The following is an 8,576-nucleotide window of genomic DNA, read 5'->3' as shown; positions in this document are numbered from 1 at the left end:
CTCGCAGATATCAGAGGAAAAGATCTTCTTTTCTTCTCTGTATCAGTTTTTACTCTTCATCCACTGTCAAACAGTAATCTCTTTCTTTCCCAACTGCCACTCTGCTATTCCCAAAAGGTTTTCACAGAGAAAAGCCAGGGAGCTCAGGAGGATGCTGCTTCTTGGACCAAGCTTAGATTCAAGAGAGAGAGCTCAGAGAGTAATAGTTACAAATTCCAACCCCCGCCCCCCGAATTCTCAGAATTCCAGCAGACCTTGGTTCCAAAACTCCAAACTGGTTTTGAGATATTTTGACAATGTAAAGGTTAAAATGAATGGTTAGTCAATAATTATATGAAATTATGTGATCACCAGTATTTATTATATCTTGAGTCAGAAAATTTATTTACAAATGGAGAGGAAACAATAAAGAATAGAAGTGTGAGGGGGATGGAGAAGTTATCTATCCTATCAACCTAAATGTTCTTCTCTGGGTCTGCTTAATCCCAGGCAGAGATTGATTAGCTCTCAACCAGGAAGGCTAGTAGTGAGTAACCATATCGCCTCCTCCAAGATGGAAGCAAGTCTCTCCAGAAGCTAGGAAAGGGGTCAGCCTTTCACTCACCCAATGAAGTAATCCAAGAGTCAGAGTCCAAGTACAAGCTGAGCTCAGAGCCCATGATCCAAGCCATAGTCTCGAGCAAAGATCCCTCAAAGACTCTCCAAGACTATCTTCAGAAGACAATCTCTTCAGACTATCTTCTCCAAGACAATCTCCTCCAAAGGAGTTCAGGGCTTGCTTTTTTTTTTTAACCCTTGTACTTCGGTGTATTGTCTCATAGGTAGAAGAGTGGTAAGGGTGGGCAATGGGGGTCAAGTGACTCGCCCAGGGTCACACAGCTGGGAAGTGGCTGAGGCCAGGTTTGAACCTAGGACCCCCTGTCTCCAGGCCTGACTCTCACTCCACTGAGCTACCCAGCTGCCCCTCAGGGCTTGCTTTTATGGTGACTTCTTGTCCCTTCCCCTCTTCACAGGGGCCAATCACAGTTTCCAAATTGTCTAGTACTGCCCAGGGGGTAGTGTCTGTGGATAGACTTCTCACCTTCTGAAGATTAAGTTCTCATAATCAAAAAGGTTGACAGTTTCCTGATTGATTGAATTTCTAAGGGTGTGAATTCTCTAAGTATCTTGCTAGCTTCTCACCTAATACTAAGTAGGGTTTTAATCTTTTGTTGATTCAATTTAAAAGTAGACAAAGGGGGGAGGCAGCTGGGTAGCTAAGTGGATTGAGAGCCAGGCCTAGAGATAGGAGGTCCTAGGTTTAAATCTGGCCTCAGACACTTCCCAGCTGTGTGACCCTGAGCAAGTCACTAGACCCCCATTGCCTAGCCCTTACTACTCTTCTGCCTTGGAGCCAATCCAAGATGGAAGATAAGGGTTTTTAAAAAAGTAGATAAAGGGAGTTAATCCTGTCTTTAGTCTAGTGAGGTACTAAGTAGGGGTACTTAAGTTAGTGTTAACTCAAGATAGACAATAGAATAAAGAATTATCTTTCACAACAAGGTTCTCTCTTACCTCTTAACTTATAAAATCTTTATGCCAAACCTAATCCAAATTGACCCCTAATAACCCTCTAATAGGATCAATTATTGTAATAGGGCAAATCATAACCCACACTAAAATATCCAATATGGGGTTTGTCCTCCTCCGTCTGGCAACCCCTCTAAGTGTGATCCCAGAGGTTTGGCCAAAGGAATCTAGATGAATGATGGTACTTGGGAGGGGAAGGGACCTCAAAGAGTCTAGAGGTGAATTTTTAGCTGTTTCAGGCCCCACTGCCTTATTGATGTTAACTGTTTCAGTTTGTTCCCTTCCCCATAGTGAAGAAGTCTCTGTAACACAATTTTAAATATAGATTTACACCCAGGAGACAAGGTGTATGTGATTTCCAGTGAACCACTCCAACAGCTATCAAAATTGGAGAAAAGGACTCTTGGATTCTTTGTTCACGTTTAAAACTGATACTTTCTATTGACAGTGAGTGACTGTATCCTGTCAAATATGTTATATTTGCTGATTATTTGTTTTAAGATTTCATTTTGTGTTTTTAAGTTTTCATATTAATCTAATCCAAAATATTCTGTTACACAATGTCACTTTCAGTTACTATGTTTTGGCTATTAGTTATATATTCTGTTACATTGTCTTTATTTGTACCTTCCTTCTATGATAATTTTGGGGACTGTGGTACTTCTTAGAATGTGCAGTAGTTGTTGTACTACTGTTTATAATGAACTTTTACCTGGTGAAAAAGTTATATACACTCACATCATGGATCATGGCCAAGTTAGAAAGGAAATAGAACTTCTGAGTGAGAAACCTTTGTGTTGTGTCTCTGTTTGGCTGACACATTATCACATGGAATGTGAACTATGAATTCCTGATTTATTTATTATTATTGTTTTTATTTATATTTGCAATAGGATATTTGATTTTTTGTCTTTCTTTTTATTTTTTTTTGTACTTGAGTATATGGAATCATTATTAATGTTTTTTTTTATTTTGAAGGATAAGTTTACAATATCTATTAGCCCTAATACCAGTGCATACCCAAAAGCTTTACACTAGAGAAACCTGTCATTGGTTGTTAAGTATTATGGTACTTTAACTAAAATTGTGTCTGATTTCAGAAGAAGGGATTACAAAAGAGCCACTGCATGGTACAAAGAAGCACAAGGTCAAGAAAACAACAATCCCTGCGGGATTCTGCATCAAGACAAGGAACTTGTTTTGAGGTTCAAGGAAGTGGCTGTTTGACAACTTCAGATGCTGGACTTCCCCTTGCAAGATTCCTACAAGTACCTTAGTTTGGCTTTCATTTTGGCTCCCCTATCCCTGAGAGTGAAGGTAAAATCAGACCAGGGAATCATATTTCCCTTTTACCTCATAATCTAGTCCCTTCTATTTTATAGCATGGCAATTTTCTGTAGTCCTGGCTGCTGATGGGTAAGTGTAATATTGCTACAATTGTCCTGTAGGCTTTTAGGACATTAATCACTTCAATTGGGCCTTGCTGGTGATTCAAGGACCTGTTATGATTTATTCTTGTTTACTCATAATTTTATACGCATAAGATTTTGATATATATATTTTATCCAGAATTTAATTTTTTCTTTTCTATTGTTTTTTGCAGGGGTGGTGGGGGGTTGGTGGGGGTTGATTTTCTTTTGAGAATTGGTTCATATACTTCACAACTCAGCCATGTATTCCAGTGTTATTCTAGTGTTGGTCTATACCCTCCTTAGGCGGGGTTGTATAATTATCCTAAAATCCAAGGTTTAAGATCTTTTAAAGCAATTTTAGGAAAAGAAAATTGCCAACACCCTGAATTAAGAAAGCAGATATTTTGGAGAAGGTGCCATAAGGATACCTACAGAAACCACACACTACATCAAAAGATCCTGAGTGAACTTTGGAATATAATGAACTAAACTGAAATGGGTTGAGCATATCATTTATTCTGAATGTAAACTGTTATGCCAAAGGGGAGTGCACCCTAATTGGCTTTTTATCAATGCATCTATCAATCATTTTTTGTTTTCTTTCTCTTTTCTATTCCTCTTATTCCAAAATTGTTGCAATTCCCTCTTTGTAAAGGGCAATGTTTTACTCACCTCTAATAAAAGATGCTTTAGAGATATTAGTTACATATGTGGAATGATTCATTGGGGAGACCTGACATGTTAACCTCCTAGAAACCCCAAGGGGTTAGATTTTAACATGCTGGTCTACCAAAGAATCACAGGGGGGTTGTATAAAGGGAACCCTGCCCCCCAGAAATCACTTATTGGGATCCTACACTGCATGCACTGTTACCTGACTCTGTGTCACTTGAATACTCCAAACATAGGTCACAGGTGAAGTGTCCTAGGGACATGACCTGGAACTAAAGGAGAGGATAAAAGAGGGGGTGTAAAGAGTATGCATTCTCTATTCCCTTGGACAGCAGTAGTGGAAGACTATGGCTGAGAGAGTTAGCCTTGTGGAGAGACATGTGGTTAGATTAGAAAAAGGCTTTAATCTCTATCTATCTGCTTTCTTTGTTCAAGTAATGTTAATAAACTCTATGGAAATTAAGAATCATGAGTTTTTAATTTAATTTTAACACTACCAAAGCAGCCTTATCTCCATCAATTATAGCATACCCATTGCTTCATTCCCCATCCAAAATTCATGAGGACTCGCCTAAAAATAGGTTTGTTTCCCCACATAGGGGAGACTCTTGCAATCCTCTCTCATTTTAATCTGGCAATCTATCATTTCTATGCAATCTTGTTCCATTCCTTCTATGTTCTCTTTCCCATTCCCCCACAGAAATATAGCAGGGTTCAAATTGGCAACTGGTTGGTGTAAAGTGCTACATATTTGATGGGGAGCACTCACTATCAGACTTCTCCCAAAGGTCAACTTTCTGCTCTCCTCCACAAGGGTAGCAGTGGCAGCCACAGCCTGAATATATGTAGGCCAACCTCTAGCTAATGGATCCAGGATTTTGGACAGGAAAGCCACTGGCTTCTTTTATCCTCCTCAGGTTTGTGAGAGAACCTCCAGGCCTCATCCTTCCTCTATTTTCTAATTGGACTCCTCTTATTCCATCTATCATAAATTTCTCTGGACTCTGCCTTGAGGTCTAAGCCTTGACCTCTAGAGTTAAAAAATCCCACCCTTCTTAGGACCATAATTTGTTCCCTCTTGCCACCTAATTGTTTAATATCTTCATATTCCCAACTATTCTTTGAATAAATTCTACAAAGCAAGGTATTTAAGCAAATAATTATTAACAAAGTCCCAAGGGTACAGAGCAAAAGGAAACTGAACTGCTTCCACAAGCTCCCACCAAACCAGCTACTGTCCATTTCTGTGCTGATGCCCATGCAGTGTGCAGCCTTCCTAAGGCTTTTGTGCAATGTTCCTGATATAAATAGAAGAAATCAATGCAATAATAATTGATAATATTAATTAAACATTAGACTTTTTTCCACTTGGGTAACTTATCCCCATAGCCAACAAACCTCATCTCAGAAATAATCTCCTGACAGTCAAGGATGAGTTTTCTCATAAATTTGCTTTCTTTGTTCCAAATTACTTATAGAGATCTTTAAGATGTTCCTGCTAAAATCTTTTGTAAGGCAGATCTCAACATAAATTAGTATAGCTTTTATAAACACGTAAGTAATAACACTCTTTTTAAAAAAAAAACCTTACCTTCCACCTTGGAGTCAATACTGTGCATTGGCTCCAAGGCAAAAGAGTAGTAAGGGCTAGGCAATGGGAGTCAAGTGACTTGCCCAGGGTCACACAGCTAGAAAGTGTCTGAGGCCAGATTTGAACCTAGGACCTCCTGTCTGTAGGCCTGGCTCTCAATCCACTAAGCCACCCAACTGCCCCCAGTAATAATACTTTTGCAGATAGATTTCTCAACCCCAGGTTCTGTAAGAAATATAAAGTTCTGGTCCATAATTCTGAGCCTAAGATCCAAACTTCAATTGTGGTAAATTAAAACTGGAGGTCCCCTTTTACAACTGTTCCTTGATAGCAAATATATCATTGATTAAGAAAACCCTACATGCTTAAAGTATATTAGCTAGTTGCTTAGGATATGGAATGTTCACACCTTCATTTTGCAATTTGCATTATGGTCTGATCATAGGAATTTGTCATAAAAGGAAAAATCAGGGAAAAGATTATAACAACATCATTACTGGTTCCTTTAGGCCCAAGCCATAAAGGCATAGAGTGAGTTAACACTGTCTGACTTTAGGCATGGGCTAGAGCTATCAATTGCTCATGCAATAGCCATTTCACTCAAGAATCCTCAGAATCAAGCCTCCCCAGTTGGAAGGATTCCATCCCAGTTTAGGCTGAGATTGTCCTTTCGACTTTTATGGGACCTTCACCTGTAACAATTAAAACTGCTCTGAGTGCCTAATAGTTTTTCTCATGAATGGTGGATCACTCATTAGACATATACCTGAATTCCAAGTTCAAAATAATATTAGTTGAGGTACCAAGAGTTTTTACCTCAAATGACCAATCTTACCAATAGCATCTTATTCTTAATAATCCAACTCCATTATCTTGTAATCCCATAACCCAAACAAATTTTTTGTTTTGTAGGACTGATTACTTTGTCACTCTAATGACTTCTTAAAGCCTTACAGATTTACAAAGAAAATGTGTTTCTCTTTAAATTTCCCATACAGTAAATACCTATTCTATATTTTCTTTTGTCTTTCACTATTTTTAGTCCTCGTAGATCCTCACTTTTCTAAAAACTCACAGATCCAACTGAAAAGATTTTATCCCAATCTATTAAAGTTTATTTACTTTTCTGAGAGTGCTCAGGACCATAATCTAACCCCACCCTTTTTTTTGTTCTAAAAGTTTTCCTTTTGTAGTGAGGAAATGAGATAGTTCTCAAATTCTAATGAAAACAATCAGGGACTTAGATAGGAGATTCATATACTGTACAGCAAATAAGATCCAATGCTTAGATATTCAAATCGAAACTGTACATACACCTCATTTTTCTTGAGTCAGGAAAGGGGTAATAAAGCTGCAGACCATTTAACTCCTTAGAAGCACTATCTCAAATCTGTATTTCTATGATTTCTGATGTCCTCATCTCCCAGCTGACTGCCACATTAGGAAATGAGGAAATTACTCTTAGTTGCTTTAAAACATTGACTACAGCTTCAAAAAAAAAATTGTTTTCCCCCCTTCATTCCCTCTAAAAGCAGATTACAACTTTCTTTTTGTCTTAATACTCATGTTTAGCTTTCAAATGGGCTTTGAGTAAAGTCTCTTTTTATTTCAGATTCTAATCCAACACTCCTCTTATCTATTTCTTTCCATCACTTTAATTAAAAAACACTTCACTCTACCATGTATTAGTTTTACCTGCTAATTAATAGCCCTAAAAGAATCCAGATTGTTAATCCTTTTTAAGATTATATCATGTAAACACTATATCTTAGCAAATTGTTTTATCCAATTCACTTAGGACATGAACTTAGTCCATAGTATAAATTCATAAATCATTTATGATTAAACAAAAATCCATGATACATACAGGTTGCATTAAGCATATGTTTACATTCAAACAATGAAATCATTCTTATCCTAAAAGTATAAATTCAAACAGTAATCTACTGAATATTTAGCCATATTCCATGTAGCATTTAGCAGTATTCCAAACTACTGATTCTATCTCCATCTCAAATTTCTATCTCAAATTTATAGGTTTGAAACGTTTTCCTTCCTGATGCAGATATTTTAATTTGTGAGCACTTTTCCTAGATTGCAAATAAATCTTAGTGTTTAATCACCTCTTTCTTCCACAAAGCTGGTACTAAGTTTTTGATACTATAAGTTAATGAATCATTGCATTTCATTAAGCAGCCATTTCTTGTCTATTTACTGTTTAGCTGCTTGTTGATCTTAAAGCAAGCTCTTTTTGACAAGCAGGCTGGCCACCTATTTTCAAGATTAGGAAAGACATTAGTCAGTTCTCTTATTTTAATTTACTAGGATGAAAACCATTCATGATATGTTTAAAAGTTTAAGTCATTCTACAGTCCTATCTAACCTGATAGACAATTTGCAATAGTGAATCCTGAACTTTATATTCAGACTTTGAAACTTCACTTAGTTCAACAAGCGCAATTAAGAATTAGGATGTTATTTTTCAAAACTGCATGTACACATATTCTAACTTTGAAATAAGCACTGTTTAGGAAATCCAGTTGAGAGACGAAATATCTCTTTCTGTCATTCTTTCTATCTTCCCTCTCTGTGGCCAGCAAAGAAAAGGAGAGGTTTCAAACAGATCTTTTAACCTGCCTCTACCTTTCCCAAAACAGAGGGTAAAAATAATGAATAATTAAGGAATTCAAAATTCAGAGATTTTTGGCTTCACAAATAAAGTCTTTTTAACCTCTTAACTCACTCTCTCTCTTGTCCTCCAAACATCCCCAACATTAAGGAATGCAGGGAGAGACAGTTAACACAAAAATCACACAGATTTGTTGTGTTTTTTCAAACTCCCAGCTTGTGTGCATAGACTGACAAACAGCTAAGTAAACTTTGGTTCACATTGCAGGCAGTCCCAGGGTTAAGCTGAGGGACTGAGTAAATGCCCATTTTTTGATTGACTCAGATTGATTAGCTAGATTTTTCATTGAGTTAGGTCATGAAAAGTCTTTTGAGAGTGAAATATCCTCATATTGTCTATGAATTTCCTTAGGTCATGATGCTTTTTATACTGTCACAAGGACTTAGATAAAATGATGCAACCCTGGCACGGGATATTCTAGACTGTTATCAACTAACACTTCAGTCAGATTAATTGTCACCCAGCTGAGAACAGGGCAGGCTGGACCAGGAAGCCCAGGGTGGAGGCAGGGCAATGATAGGATAGGCTAAAAGGGCAGGTAAGGAAGGCCATCAAAAAGAAACTATAGTCTTTCAGTATAGAGCTTGAGAGAATGAGGGGAAATGGAGTAGACACAGCAGCCTGGGATGCAGGAAACTGCAGC

Source organism: Gracilinanus agilis, chromosome 4 (assembly GCF_016433145.1).
Source record: "Gracilinanus agilis isolate LMUSP501 chromosome 4, AgileGrace, whole genome shotgun sequence".
Classification (NCBI taxonomy): domain Eukaryota; kingdom Metazoa; phylum Chordata; class Mammalia; order Didelphimorphia; family Didelphidae; genus Gracilinanus; species Gracilinanus agilis.
This window is presented reverse-complemented; position numbering follows the sequence as displayed.